This window comes from Euprymna scolopes, chromosome 5 (assembly GCF_053919585.1).
Source record: "Euprymna scolopes isolate OS-2025 chromosome 5, ASM5391958v1, whole genome shotgun sequence".
Taxonomy (NCBI): domain Eukaryota; kingdom Metazoa; phylum Mollusca; class Cephalopoda; order Sepiida; family Sepiolidae; genus Euprymna; species Euprymna scolopes.
The window spans coordinates 177655541-177672785 of NC_136486.1; the positions used below are offsets into that span (position 1 = coordinate 177655541).

General features: G+C 32.7%; 1 protein-coding gene across 1 annotated transcript in view; it reads left to right on the forward strand.

Moving 5' to 3' along the window:
- The window catches only part of LOC145277050 (rho GTPase-activating protein 6-like), an 840447-nt gene that overhangs the window by 458021 nt on the left and 365181 nt on the right, over positions 1–17245 (forward strand). Inside the window, exon 4 of the mRNA XM_080128704.1 lies at positions 10056–10093. The gene's annotated coding sequence lies outside the window, so the exon portion shown is untranslated. The remainder of the gene's footprint in view (positions 1–10055; positions 10094–17245) is intronic.

Genomic DNA, 17245 nt, shown 5'->3' on the forward strand with positions numbered 1-17245 from the left:
CTTTAAAAAAGAAACAGAAAGTTAAACTTTTAAAAAGAAAACGTAAAAAGCTCGACTATAACAAACTGAAAAGAAAAGAAAAAACTAAAAGAAAAAAGAAATTTCAGCTTTAAAAAATCAAAAGAAAACAAAGTTAAACTTTAAAAATGAAAAAAAAAACTCAACTTAAAAATATAAAGAAAAAGGTTACCTCAACTTTAAAAAAGAAAGAGAAAAAGAATAAAAAAGAAAAAATATCAAAAGAAAAAGCAAGCTAAACTTTAAAAAGTCACTAAATATAAAGATCAACTAAAAAAATCCAAAAGAAAACTACAGCAAAACTTGATAAATATAGAAACAAAACATCAATTTTAACGAATCAGAAGTAAAAAACACTCAATTTTAAATAAATCAAAAGACAAACTTTAAAATGAAAGTAGAAAAAGAAAACTTTACTTTAAAAAGGAAAAAGTAAGAGAAAGCTCAAAAGAGAAAGAAAGCTTAAAATTAAAAAAAGAAAACGAAAGCAATACTTTAATATGAAAAGGAAACCTCATTTTAAAAAATGCAAAATAAAAAGAATGTTTAACTTAAAAATCAAAAGAAAAAGAAAGCTAAGCTTTAAAAAAAGAAAAAGAAAGCCTAACTATAATAAAGAATAAGAAAAAAAATCTCAACTTTAACAAACTAAAAGGAAAAGAAATCTCAGCTTTAAAAAACGATAAAATGAAGCGCAACTTAGAAGAAGAAAAACAAAAATAGCCTCAAAAAGAAAAGGAAAAAAGCTTAAGTTTAAAAATGAAAAAGAAAACTTAAGTTAAAAATAAAAAGAAAAATAAAGCACAACTTTTAAAAATATAAAAGCAAAATATTTAGCTACACTTTAACAATAAAAAAGGCTCAACTTTAAAAAAGAAAGAGAAAAAGAAAATCTCATTTCTTAAAATATCAAAAGAAAAAGAAAGCTCAAGTTTAAAAAATCAATAAATAAAAAGCTCAATTTTAAAAATACAAAATAAAAGCATAGCTCAACTTTAAAAATACAAAATAAAAGCATAGCTCAACTTTAAAAATACAAAATAAAAACATAGCTCAACTTTAAATATATAACAAAGCTCTACTTTAACGAATCACAACTTTGAAAAAAGAAAAAGAAAAAGAAAACTCAACTTTAATCTAAATAAGAAAAAGAAACCTTCACTTTAAAACAGAAATAATAAATTCCAAAGAAAAAGAACGTTCAACTTTAAAAAAAGAAAAAGAAAGCTCAACTGAAAATATCGAAAGAAAAAAGCTCAACCTTAAATTAAAAAAGAAAAATACAGCTTAACTTTTAAAAGAAAAAGTAAATGAAACCTCAACTTTGAAAAGAAAAAAAAATCAAAAACGAAGGCTAAACTTAAAAAGAAAAAAGAAAAAGAAAGCTCCAATTCCAAAAAGAAAAACAAAACTCAACATAAAAAAAATTGAAGCCCAACTTTAAAATGGGAATAGTCAACGAAATCTTTACTTTAAACAGGAAAAAATAAAAGAATACTCAACTTTGAAAAGGCAAAAGAAAAAGAAAGCTTTACTTTAAAAAATAAAAACAGACCAATATTAATAAGTCAAAAGAAAAAGAAAGCTCAACTTTAAAAAATCAAATAAAAAAGAAAACTCAACTTTAAAAACGAAAAAAGTAAAAAAAAAAGCTTAACTTTAAAAACTATAAAAGAAAAAGAAAGCTCAACTTTAAAAAAAGAAACAAATAGAAAGCTCAACTTTATAGAAGAAAAAGAAAAAAGCTCATCTTAAAAAAAGAAAGCGAATAAGTAGGCTTTACTATTTAAAATCCAAGGAAAGCTCAACTGTAAAAACCCAAAGGAAAAGAAATTTCGACTTTATAAAGAAAAACAAAATGAAAGCTCAACTTTTAAAAAGAAAAAGAAGTTAAACTTACAAAGGAAATAGCAAAAGAAAGCTCAACTTCAAAAACGAAAAAGAAAGCTCAACCTCAAAAAATCCCCCCCCAAAAAAACGTTCAAAAAATCTGAAAGTTAAATACTTTGTTTTTATTTTTAAAGAGAGGCCGATAAATCGAGAAATATTCTTCAATATAAGCAAAGATAAAAGAAAGTAAAGCTAAAAGAAAGAGAAATCTACCGAAATTAATATGTGACTTAAAAATGATATTAAAACAAAGACATTCAGATCATTTACCAGCTGTTTTAATAAGAAAATAAAACAGAAATAAAGTAGCTAAAAAGAGAGACTAACACAATTTTAGCGTGAAATAAAACCAGTAAAAAGATCGAATAGAAAAAAGGGGGTACGACATAGAAAGGCAAATACCATTCATCTCTGCGTGTAGATAGGAAAATCGACGAAGTCCTGGTGTTCCTAGGAGTCTCCAAGCCCGCGCCTTACGCCTAACGCCACCTGTACGTGGGTGTAGGCCCTAATGCATGCAGTACTGCTGTAACACGTAACTACTCCCGAGCAATACTTCAGTCATCAAAATGTCACATTCACTGAAGAGGTTCACACCGGAGGGATTTCTACTCTAATAGCTTTCTACCTTACACCGATAGCTCCTGGAATTCTCTTCGCGCATCCTGTTTTCCTGCTAGTGCCAGTAGATAGAAGTTTAAATATAATGTGGAAAAACACCTTGCTGCACAACTCCCCTCTTAGGATTCCCCTAACTGATGTTGCGACGGCGTTGAGCCTTCTTTGATATGAGTAACATTAAATGCAATGCATAATAAACATGCTATAAATTATTTTTAATTATTCATTATGATTAGGGTTATGACAACAGCATATTCTTTTCATTGTTTTAGACTCTCGGGTATATATCTGGAACAGTTAGACAGCGTTAATCAACCGAAAACTCCATCACTATATAAAAGATATCAACAGATACACACTCGAGAGTCAAAACAATGAAAAGAATATGCTCTGGTCTTGGCCCTAATTATGATTAAAATAAACAAACGTAAATGCAAATATAAGACGAACGTAAGTGAATGTGGGGAGGGGGGGCTTATATAGAAAAAAATAGACAAATGAAATATGACCAGAAAAAGAGATAAAAAATACGTAAATGCGGAGAAGCAATAAATAGAATAGAATGATAGTGAAGAAAGAGAGAATGTAAAAGATAACTAAGCAAAAAAAAAGGATTAAGTTAAAAGGAATCAGAAAGAAAAGTCGCTGAGAAAGAAAAAGAAATGGCCGCTGAACGGTTCATTAGAAAACAAAAGATAAAAGATGTCTGTATAAAAATAACTGCGCAGAAATGCAAAAGGACATACGACGTCATTATTGAAAAGCCGAGCTTGGAGTGTCAGCTTGAAATGCTAAATTATATGAACTTTGCGATGCTTCTTCATCATCGTCATATTGGTTCTGACCAGTCGTCATCATTTTTCGTTCAAAAATATCATCTCCGTTGCAAAAATAATAAACCGCATTTATTCAATACTTTCGACGCCATTGCAGAGTCCGTTTCTTGACAAATCCAACATTATTCTCCGTCGCATTTATCAAGAAATTTTTTCTTTTTGTCTGTTTTTAACGATTTTTAGGTTTCCGTCATAAGCATCAAGTACCTCAACACAGAACAATGGTTTCCAAGATGGTCTCGAATATCAAGCGAATAAAAAGAAATAGACTCGATTCAACATCGGTCAACAAATTATAACAACGTTGTAACGAGCCAAAATAATACCAAATATCTCTATTCATCAAAACAATAAGGATATGACTGTATATTTTTATACCGATGCTATATATATATATATATATATATATATATATATATATATATATATATATATATATATATATATATATATTATGAATCTTTGAGGGGGTACAACATTTATATATAGCAATCATGAAGGGAAGACTTAAATTCATGATTAAGGACGCCAATAAAGTCAACTTTTAAAATAAGGTCAACGGGCTGAAGAGTAGAGAAGAAAAAATGGGGGAGTCAGCTGACCGGTTTCGCCCTCGCTTTAACAAAGCTGTATCGAGGGGTTTGTTTTGGAGAAAAAAACACGAATGGGAATCGAAAATAAAATCACGTTGCGTTACGTTATGTATGGGGGGGGAAAGAAAATAAATGGACGAAACAATTCAAATAAAGCAACATTTTATTACTCGAAGATCCTAGAGACTAATCACGCGCAAATCCAAGATGCATTCCTTCTGTTTACAGAGGGGAGGCATTCTCAACCGAACGTGAACAGTCTCCAAGATCTTTAAATGAAGTAATGAGTGAGTGCGACTCAGGGTTGAAAGGGTTCGTGCTAAAGTTCGCTGTACATGACGGGGTTTTATAAGATGGTCAGTAATTGAAGACCTGTATGTGTTGGCAAGTACGTCTGTTGTTTGGTGTGCCCGATTTCTGATTTTGGTAGGTACGAGATTATGGACCCTTCCATCCAATCTTAATGTTGTTTGGTCCACATAGTTGGCACTGCAACTGCATTCAAAATTGTAAATTATATTATTACTAGCGGGGGTACCCGGCGTTGTCCGGGTGTTTAGAGGTATATGTGGTTTTGGGTAAATCAAACTCCGGTGGGAGGGGGGTAAAAAAAGTTTTGGTTGGTAAGTATAAGGATCGAACCCGAACCCTTGAGGCAAAGTTTGAAATTAAAGTGTGAAAAAAAAAAACGTACGACGTTAACCACTGAGCCGCTGCGAAATACTAACGGAAGCACGTTTGAATTTATTTAATTACTTAGAATTGGCAGGTGCACGTTTTAATGAGGTCAACTTCAACTGCGGGGTAGTATTTTATTTACTGCGGCAACGCTTTTTTTATTTTCCCAAGATGTTGGGGGGGGGCAGCTCCCCATAAAAAGAGGAGTGTCCGAATTGAATAGCAATTTTCTGATATAAAGAAAATATTTCCACATTGATCAAAGCTGATTGCTTTCGGACATTTCCGGCGACCGGAAAAACACCGCCAGAATTAGTGTCGCTTTTATTATACGAAAAAACCTAATCCACATGCGGCGAGCGAAAAATGTTGAATATTTATCTTTTCAAAGTCGGGCAAATTAAATAGACAGACGACCTCCGTTGTTAACTCGTAGATATTATGATTTATATAAAAAGTTTTAAGAAGTTGTGAGCCGACCGACCGCTTCTCGGAAAAAAGTCTTCCTTGGACATACACAAAAAGCGAGCATACATACACACACATTTTCGCTTTTATATATATAGATTATTATGTGGGGTAGAACATCTTTTCGAGAGGATGGCATTAACGTTCTTGTAGAGAGCACAACACGCACATTTAAAGCAAAATAATAATTTTGCACTGTTTAGCTGATTTGCTTTGCGAATTTCTAACTAACTGTCCCCAGCCACGGTTAACGCAGATATACTGGACATTTATTAACCGTTTGAATTTTAGTTACAAAGGACTCCGCTTTTTCCTTGCATAAATGGGTCTAGAGAGCAATTGCTTTTCATAGAAACCCATGGAAATATTCGCCATTATCGGCTCCAAAACCGGGCCAATAATAATAATAATAATAATAATAATAATAATAATAATAATAATAATAATAATAATGAAAACACACTTATGTCTGTTTTCATCTCCGAGATGCAAAATTGCAAAGCGGAGTGAGATGGGTCAAATGATTGCATTTTTCGGACCGTTCTCTTAGCTGATGGTACCAAAGTTATTTTTCTTTACTTTTAAAATTACTGCTATATATTTGGTACAATATAATAATCAATAATAAATACGCAATTTATATACATTAAAATTTCATAATTAAGTGCTGAGAGTTTTGCTATTTTAGTTATAAAAAATTTGGAAGGTCTGGATGGAGAAGAAATAAGCGAATGGTTAGTATCACTAGTAAGATGCCCGAACCGATTTATAGACTTAACAAAAGAAATTTATGTAATTTATGAAATCTGAACAGAAAAGGAGAAAACTAATAATACCAATGATCATATGAGCTCTAGGAACAGCCAAAAATATCTTTGAAAAAAGTTAGGAGAAATTGGAATAAAAAGGAGGAAATGGGACTATACAGTGAACGGTAATGATAAAAACAGATGAAATCTTAAGAAAAATCCCCGAACGGGGAAACCAATCCACATGAAGTACGAACGCTAAGTTACAACAGAAATCAGACGCATTTAAAAAATATTATCACATTAAACAAAGGCAATTGAAACAGCAAAGAATTTATAAATCATCTCCTTCTACCCCCCCCCACCAAAAATATGATGGTACCAACCTAAACGTATACCACACACAATGGTTTCGAATAAATACTTGAATAAAATTTATTCAAGGGAGGGAATCAGGTTCGACTGAAAGTGTGGAAATCTTTCTATGGGCGAGCGTATAAATTTAATGTGCGTAGATATTCAGTATCACAGAAGTCTCTCAACATCTACATTATTGCCTTGACATCATGTGTGTTCACGTCGATATGAAATCGTGGCGTTGACTTATCTGTTTGTTATGGCGTTAAATTATCTGTTCGACAGAAGTAAAATTTCTCTGGCTTGCTTTTAGATACGCTATTACGTGACCTGTGATCGATGTGTTGACCGAGTACGAAGCTAATCCTCGAACCAACGTGTGCTGTCTTGTTCTTGATTATCTCATCTACTTTATCTTAAACATCTGTCTCTCTCTCTCTCTATCTCTCCCTCTCTCTCTCTCTCTCGCTCTCTCCCTCTCCCTCTCTCTCTCTCTCTCTCTCTCTCTCTCTTGTTTAATCCTTGTCACTTTGGGGTAAAATTCTTCAGCGGTTATCAATAAATGCAAAAAGGAGATGCCATGTTCTTGTCGATTTCAAACAACTCTTTCAAAGTGCAAGAAAACTTCGTTCTATAAAGATGTGAATTGAAAGTGTTCTTGTTTAATTGTCTACTATAAGGGATAATAGACACAAGGTCATTTTTTTAATATGGAACAAAATTCAATTCCACAAAGACACAAAATTTGAAAATAATTGGTTCTGAACAAGCACAAAACAAATCTGCAATTTGACGTTAGCTCGATTGCAGTTAAATACAAGATCTATTAATCACGTGATTACAACCTGTCTAAAAGGGTTATTTTGGTTGTGTTGAAAAAATGGCATAGCCTGAATGTGTGCAATTACTCCTTAGGAGTATTTATATTTGTCATATTTATATTTTTCATATTTATATTTGTCTCTCTTGAGAGACTCACAAGGGAACATTAAACAAACTGCCTAATATCTTACTTTTGATTTTAATGAGAATAAAGTCAACGTTACACGAGATTGAAAGTAAATAAATCGTTCTAAACAAGTTTTGTTTTGATCTCAGCTTGAGTACTTTTTTTTACTAACGAGAGGGGAACTGTTTCGAAGAAAACATAATAATAGTTGCATGCACATATCTCAGTTTCTGTATGAATTCAAATACAAGTTTTATGCGAGTTTTACGACCGGGCAACGCCGGGAGACCTGCTAGTAAGTTATAAAAACGTTATCTGTTTAAAACACGAAATCCATCATTTTAGCCATTTCTAGAATCTTTTCCGCCATTAATGAAAATATTGTTACTACTTTGCCTTTAACTCCTGATCCTATCAAGTTGACAAGAAAGTTCTTGCGGTTTTTTACATTTAAATTAAGATAAAATATCTCGGCTTAAACAAAAATTGATTGATCGAAATAAGCAGCATCAGGATCAACGCACTTTTGATATTGCAAAACCATTGTATTTATGCCAGTAACGCAAAATCTTGTCTTCTGGCAACGATAAAGTCGATGAAGGTGTTTTTCATATTGTTTGGGTTTTTTAAGCATTTCTTACGTAGAAAGTTGTCGAGATGCTTGAAAAAGTTGTAATTGGTGGGTGAAAGGTCTGGAGAGTATGGGGGATGAGGCAGAGTTTCGTAGCTTAATTCATTCATTTTGTGCGTCCAATAGTAGTTCCTGGACTGAATGATTCGTTGATATCGTGAGCTGTTTCAGCAGTTGTTTGGCCTAGCTTTAATTGAAATTTGTGTGAATTTGCTTTTTCCCTCTTGTATTGAACGTTCTAAAAAGAAAACATTATTGTTTTAAAACGCTTGTAATTTAAACGATTGGATATAGCGATACACACTCTGTAAAATGATATATAAAGTAAAAGTATAATAACGAAAACTTAGTTGAAAATACATCGGAAATCAAAAATAAAAATTTCGCAAAGAACTTTCTTCTCAACCTAATAGATAACCTCAAACTTAACCCTCCAACGGAATAGGTAATCTCTGGGAGGATCACATCATGACAAATAAATATACACGACACTACCTTTTCAAAAAGGAAGGAGTACTGCCTTGGATGATGGTATAATGAATTACGAACGGGTACTACGAGGAGATATCACGTAATAGTTACTTAATTGAAATTATCTCGTATCCCTTTGTATGTCTACCCGTATTTCACAACCCCACCAGCTGCACAAGCTCTCTTTCTATCCTGAACCATCATGTGTATAATGCAAAACTCCAATTTTAGAACTTTGTGAAGTGTGGAGTCACCTCTTAATATGTATTTATCCAAGGAATGCGGAGTAGCAGCAGTAGTAGTAGTAGTAGCAGCAGCAGCAGCAGTGTCAATCCGGCTCAATCGGTATAATCTAACATTGACAAAAAAATTATTCATAAAATATATGCCGAGAAACCTCATTACTCTACAAGCAACCACATCCACAACATTTACTGCATGAATAATATTCAATGATATTAAGAATTTGTACTTTATTAAAATTACTGGATGAGGCATTAAATAATGTTAAAAGAACATTTTTGCCTATTAAACACATTTTAATGGGAAATTAGGCCATTAGTACCATAGTCCGTTTTTTTAGAACCAGTAGGATAATCTATTTATATGAAAGTGGGAATGTGTCTATGAGAAAACGTGTTAACAAATTTTTAATCTATGGACTTGAAATTTGGAACATATGGTAACATGTGACATTTCGAGAACTTTTTAATCGAATTTCATTCGGAAAAATGGCTGCTAAAGGGTCAAAATTTAAAAATTGGTAATCATCGAATTCTTATCTGTTTGTCAACCGTTTCACGAGGTTCAAAAACACCTTTTAAAGATCGCAGCAAACAAAGCGTATAGCCACTTGGACGTAAGGGGCTCCTATTTAGAACAATGCCTGGAAAGATTAACAAGATGTTGGTTTACATTACATTTAAACTTCTGCATGTCAGTACAGGGAATTAGGAAGCAGGAAGTAAATTCTAAAGTCTGGCTGTTAGAGAGAAGAAGCCATCAGAGTGAAAATCTTTCTCACATTTAGGGACCCCAACAATGAAGGTGTGTGATTTTGTTGCTAAGCAGGCTTGTCGGGTATATGTACGTCGAGGGAGCACAAGAAATTTAAGAAAATAATATTTCAGCTTAAAGAGAAATTAACAAATTTGTACAAATTTGAAACTTTTAAAAATTGAGTTGTTATATATTTATCAATGATACGGTGTTTATTGAGGCATATTCTGAGATTTGGTCTATTTCAACCATTGGAGATTCTAAGTATATGGTGGAACCATAAAATTGTCACAATGGAAAAGACGACATGATTCCATTTCCGGTTGATTAAAATGGGTTTTCTTTTTTTTGTTGCAAACCATCTACTATTTGGCCAGTTGTGTACAAATTTCAAGAGCGATAGATTGGGGCTGAAGGCTGCTACATTGAATAGATATCAGCTCTACTAAATAATTAAGTAACCTGAATTAATTTTTTCTAAAAAGTTTGAAAGTAAAGATGTAGTGTTGTTTACTTTAGGGCGACAAATTTATCGTTCCACCATGTATATCTTCTGACAATGAAGCTGTCTTCAGGTGATTATTACAACTAGTTATTTAAATAGATGTTTAAAAAGAAATGGCCATTTTTCAATGCATTTTTTTCAACTTTAATCAATAGAAAACAATTTCAAACTTTTCAAAATTTTGTGAAATTGAATTTGAGTGGATTTGTTTAATGATACGCACTTATTTTTGTTATATATAATCACTTTACAATTCGATTTATATTAAACCACGTTTGTTTTAATTGCAGGACGTAAAAACAGCGAAAAATAATTGCTAAAAATAAAGGTATGTCAAATATTTTTTCTACGCATGCGCAGAATACGTTATTTTCATTTGGAAAATTTTCCCTTTTGTTACGATTCTTCTTGTTTCCTGCAATCATGTTATTGTTTTAAGATATAAGAAAATACCTTGTTGCCTTATTGCGTTGTTGCTTTTTGGTTTGTAGAGAGTTTTATGAAATAGTTTTATTGTCTCAGCTCATTTAGTCAGTTTTACTTTTATGACAATTTTATTAGATTTTTATCAAACAAACTTATAAAGTCAATAAGTATTTTATGCAAATTTTAAGATTAAGTGAAATTTTGAATTGTTTAAGAATGAGTAAAACGCACCATCTAATTAAATGATCTGATAAAATTGACTCTGCGATGGCACTACGCTCTATAATAAACACGAGAGGAAAACAAATACATATTAAAGGCAATGGCGGAACCTTAGGAGAAAACCTCCAGTCTGTAGTGAAATTGGGACAAAAATAGATGGTAACATTCAATGCTGCCAAGACTAAGCTTGATTCCTTTAAAAATTACAAGAAACCTTGTAAATCACCACTAGCCATGCTTAATTAAAGTACTTTCGTTCAAACCCCTTGGCTTAACGTTCGCGGGGAACATAAAATGAAACAGATACATCGAAGGTATTGCCGCGGCTGCTAGGAGGAAGATGGGTGCTCTCTACCGTGCCAAAAAGTTACTTATGCCTAAAAGTATCCTGCATCTCTATAAAGCCATTATATCATTATAAGTCATATGGAAATCTAACTTCAAGACAGATAGTAAACAAAATTTGAATGGTCATAATCTGTTTGCTAATTGTTCTCCAATCCTGAAATAAATTTTGTATCATTATTCATGGTTTGCGAAAATATACCTGTCAAATCCAGGGATCCCATAGAAATGTCAAATTGGCTGACCTGGTCTTTTTTGGTGCATTGTTCGTAATTACTTAACATTAATAGTAACATGGTTTAGCACCTAACAATTTTGATTTCATCCTTGGAAATGTCCGAGAGAAGTGTATTATCACTTCCTCCTTTAATATTTGGCTTTCAATTGGCAGATTTATTATTTCCGGTCATATAACACACATGGGCGTTCTGACATAATTTAAGTAACGAAAGACACCTTCATTATAATTGATTAAAATAGCGCCCCTTTCTTAAAAAAAAAAAAAAAAAAAAAAAAAACGTGCGTATCCAGGTTTAATTTGAAGAAAAGCTCTCCAAAACTTTTTTCTTCCCTTTCTTTTTTCATGTATGGAGTATTGTTGTCACATTCTGGTTGGTGTATCTTCTACTCTTTTCTCGCTCTTGGATAGGGGTCAAAAGAGAGTCACGAAACTAATAGGTACCGAACTGCCAGCTATATATATATATAATATATATATATGTAAATGTCTATATATATATATATATATATATATATATATATACATATATATATATATATATATATATATATATATATATATATAACATAGCATTGAAGCACGCATATAAATGCATGCGAAATGACGTCACCGTTTAAGGAAAACTATAAAAAAGATAAAGCGAATGATCACGTGAGAGATTTAGAGCACGAAACGAGATAACATTCAGGATAACGTGAAAAGCTTAGAGAACGTTATAGATCATATGAGTAACGTCACAGCTGTAGCAATGAGGAAATAAATGTTGTTGCTACAAAGACAAAGCAAACTCAAGTTCCTTCTCTATTCTTGGTCTCCTTTGTGACGTAAACTGAGATTACAACTTGTTGATACCCTATGCAACGCTATATATATATATATATATATATATATATATATATATATATATATATATATATATATATATGGGCAAACAGTTAATGAAATATGTTAAAAAACACTTTGAAATGAGTTAAAAACATTTAATCTGAAAAGGAAACACTAGATAAATGGATAGTCCTTAATCCGCGAAGTTTCGAAGAAATACTCTCCTTCTCATCAGAGGGTAGGAATTAGCAAAATGCAGGATCGGATTTTGCATGCAGAAGTATTTGATGAAACAACAAATAAGTTAAAGATCTTACTTGAAAACAAAATAAGTTAAGCAGAGGGAATATGGTAAAGAAAAAGGTGATTACACATTTATGGATAGTCTGGTGGAAGATAAAAAAATCCAGTGACAGTAAAATCCAAATGTAAAACTTCAAGAAAGTTAAAAGAATTTCCATTTGTACAAGTAAAATCCAAAGAAATCCCGTAATTGGAAGAAGATGGTCCATAATAATCCAAACCCAGAAATCCATGGAATAATTCACAAAAAAGTGTGTACAAGGAAAAAATAATATTAATAAAAGACTAATAAGATGTGCTTTTCACTCTACTTCCGAGACATAACTTTTATATATATATATATATATATATATATATATATATATATATATATATATATATATATATACATTGTATATTGTATATATACTTAGTCATGTGTTCTCCCCCCATTGATGTGTCTCCGTACATTGTACAGGTGTAGGCGTGTATGTGTATTTATGTGTGTGTGTGCGTATTTTATTTTTTATCATTAACGATTATTTATTAATATTTTAATTTTTAATTTATTTTATTTACTTACTGATATTCTTACCTACCATTATACTATCAAAATAAGCCTGTAAAGTATAATTCATTAACTTATTTTTCCTTTTATTTTTCTTTCCATTTTATAAACAATAAATATCTTTCAATCTCTCCCCGCCCGGCTAAATCACTTTAAACCCCATTTTCAACCCGTTCCTTCACTAACATTAACTCTCCAACCTGTTGCCATGGTGATCCTTTAAATTAACTGTTACTTGTGCCGTTATAAATAAGAGTAGCGTCTTTTAATTTTAAACCGTTATAAACTAAAAAAAACGTATATAAGAATTTACACATAATTAATATTTAATTATAAACCCCTCTCTTATTGTATACACTCCTACTACTTTAAATTCCAACGTCCTCTCCCTACCACTCCCCCTTCTTTTCTAACTCCCCTTCATCTACGATTTTTCCATTCTTATTTGATTTTATAACTTAGTCCATCTATGAATTCTGACGATGCTAGTTGGATTTTTCCTCTTTGAGGATTTTCCTCTAGCTGAAACAATTTGTAAACTCATTCTGGACTCACAGTAATAAATTTCCTATATATATATATATATATATATATATATATATATATATATATATATATATATATATATATATATATACATTTACCATCCAAATGAATGCTTTGACGATGATACTTATGACTTTTAGCAGGCGAACCATTAAAAGATACATCTGCCTTACCTAAAAATGCTGGTTTTATTTTTGGTGTCTTTAAACAAAAAAAAAACAATATTTTTGATGATGAAGAGACTTTGTTTCAAAAAACTATATGATAAAATTATTGTCCGAGACGTATTGTCTGTCTCAATAAAAACATCGTTTCCGAAACGATCGTACAATTTATTAGATTTGTTTGTTCTTCGTTATGAAACCGATGTTTAATTTTTAATTTTAATTTTTAATTATAAATTATCAATCATCTTACTCAATATATATATATATATGAAGACAATAGGAGCTGGAAATGAAGACACAAAACTATATATTGGTGGATATAGATTGGTTCATTTATTATATAAGGGAATACAATCGATTAGTTGGGGGATAGAAGGGACTCTTTATGCCAAGGCATTTCGGAGCCTAATGCTTCTCATCAGAAGAGTAGAGAAGATGCTAGGTAGAATAGTGGGGATGCGGCGTCTAGGGTTGAATTCATCAGGAACGAAATAGATCAAGACCAATTCAAATTATAAATGATGTTGGGGGGTCGAATTCTAAATACAGGAGGAGCGTATATATATATATATATATATATATATATATATATATATATATATATATATATATATATAACTTTAAATTGAGAAATCAAAAAGAAACTCCGCAGCAACAAATGAGCTTAAAACCAGCTCAAAATATACATCTTTTAGGCTACAAAGCATCTCTAATCGTAATTATTGTTCCAGGTTATACAACGTAACATTTAGTCCATATGCCTCGACTGTCTTTTAGCGATCGTCAAGAGTTCATTAATCTCCACATTTCTGTTTTGTCCAATAGATAAATCGGCTGCAGATTGAAATGTGATGAGAAAACGGTACGAATCACTGCGTAAAAGCACCTAAACATCTGGTCATACTGCAGTTACTTCTAACAGGGACGACAATGCTATCAAGATCCGCAGCCTCAGAACCAGATTTGAAGCGGCTCCCCAAATCCAACAACAGTGTAATCTTGTTATAAAGTGCTCTCTTTCTACAGTTAAGAACAGATTGAAGGAATTTCATTTTCGAGGTTGCGGTTGCAAGACGCAAGTCAATGATTTCTGTAAAGAACAGAAAGCGCCGTCTGGACATCGTCAGATGCAATGAAGATCATGACTCTTTATATTGTCGAAAGTGATTTTAGCGACGAAACCAAGTTTCAACGTTGAAGAGGAGAGGATGTTCAAATTTGGTGTGTTGTGTTATTAATGCTAATGGTCCAGGGACCATAGTTAATTAGACCAAGTACATTAATATGTTGACTGAGCATTTTCTACCCTACTTTAGCCGGAATACGGATGATAATCCCATCTTCATGCGAGATAATGCTCCCATCCACACAGCTGGCAATATCAAGAAGTTCTTTGAAGAGCATGATATTCCGTGTTTGGATTAGCCCTATCGAAAACGTATGGCATTACATTAAGAAAAAGCCACGCAATGATAAAATTTCAAATCTGGAAGAATTTTGGACAAGAATTAATGAGAAGTGGGATGCCTTTCACCGGAGTATTGCCGCGGACTAATTCACGGAATGTCCAAAAGATTGCAAGCTGTCAAAATGCAGAGAAGTTATGCTATTAAATAATAACAACTTCATTGTGTTCTTATTGTATTTGTGTTGCATTAATGTTCAGAATTTACACTTAAAGAACAATTTTACATTGTGCGGAGGTTCTTTTTGATTTTTCAATTTGAAGTTAATGTTTTTAAATTGAGGTGAACACTAGAATATTTCAATTAAAAGTCAAATATGAACAGTTAAAATTATAGAAGAATAAAAAGCAAATAAAATGGCGTATAGGTTGTTTAAACAGTTACATTGAATTTGGCTTTAATTTGCGTTTTTGGAAAAAATGGCAAGTGCGGACTCTCTTTTTGGCGCCACTATATATATATATATATATATATATATATATATATATATATATATATATATATATATATATATATATCTTAGTGATATAACGATTCCAAAAACTTTACCCAATTTCGATAACATTGCAGATTTTTGTTCTAAATTTCTGATTCTTATACAATTACCAATTCCAATTCTTTTAACTGGCTAAATATAGAATTGTTTTTTGTAGGGCGTTCGTATTACCGAAAAAAAAAATGTTATATGTGCACATATTTCCCAAAAATATAAATACATATGTGGAGATGATCTGTACATTTTAGATTTAACGGTATAAATATATATATATATATATATATATATATATATATATATATATATATATATATATATGAGGGGCGTGCAATAAGTAATGCCCCCGACCCACTTCTAGTTGTCTGATCTAGCTGAAAGTTTTCATGTGCAATGATTTATATCTTTTCGGGTAATATGGCAAATTACAGCTCTGACCTTATTGTGGTTTCTGTTTTACAGGTGTTTGAATTGAGTCAGGTGTGAAATGGAGCCTGTTGAATGTCGAGCAGTGATCCGGTTTTTGTATTTGAAAGGACGCACACTACAGGAGACTTTTGATGAAATGAAAGAAACTTATGGTAATAATGCCCCATCATATGACCCTGTAAAACGCTGGCATCGTGAATTCAAACATGGCCGGAAGTATGTGGAAACAGCTCCCAGACCTGGTCGCCCCCTTCTGCCATTGATGAGGCATCTGTCCGTCAAGTTGAGGCTGCCATTTTGGAAGATCGGCGCATTACTATTCGCCAAATAGCCCCAAGATGTCAAGATTAGTACAGGGTCTGTGGAAACTATCATTCATGACCATTTGCATATGCATAAGGCGTCTGCCAAATGGATTCCCAGGTTGCTCACACTATTCCAGAAGCGAGAACACGTCGAGTGCTCGAGGATGAATTTGGAGATGTGCCAAGAAGATGAGTCAAAGTTTTTTAAAAGACTGATTACACAGGATGAAAACCTGAGTCCTTCACTATGATCCAGAGACCAAAGCCCAGTCAATGCAGTCGAAGCACTTGGACTCACCACCTCCGAAGAAGGCAAGGGTGCAACCCTCCGCTGGCAAGGACATGCTCACAGTCTTCTGGGACCAGGACAGAGTAGTGATGACAGATTTCCTGGCAAAGGTAACCACAATTACAGGAGCTTATTACGCTTTACTTTTGAGGAAATTAAGGGAAGCTATCAAAATCAAGAGGCGGGGCAAGATCAGCAAAGTTACCCTCCTCCTGTAGGACAACGCTTCGGTCCACAACTCGCATGTCGCCAGATCAGAAGCACGGGCGTGTGGTTATGAAATCCTTTCCCATCCTCTCTACTCTCCTGACCTTTCACCCGCTTACTTCCACTTCTTCCCAGCCATGAAGTTGTTTTTGAAAGGAAAGTGTTTGCCAGATGATGCAGCCTTGATTTCTGAAGTCACGTCGTGGTTGGATGACCAACCTGGGGTGTTCTACAAAAACGATCTCCAGAGCTGCATCAAACGATGGGAGATATGCATCACTCTGGGTGGTTCCTATGTAGAGAAAGTCTAATAACTGTGCCAAGTTTCGTTGCTCTACTTCTATTGGAAGTTGGTCAGGGGCATTACTCATTGCACGCCCCTCGTATATATGTATATGTATAGTATGTATAGTAATAGTAATGCGCCGATCTTCCAAAATGGCAGCCTCAATTTACCGAGGTTTTTAAGAGTGCTCAATGAAAAAAGAGCTAAATATATTTTATTAATATAGACAGAAGACACAATTACAGTAATTTTGTCTCTATCTATCTATCTATCTATCTATCTATCTCTCTCTCTATATATATATATATAGATAGATAGATAGATAGATAGATATAGATATAGATATAGATATAGATATATATTGGTATAGACAAAATTACTGT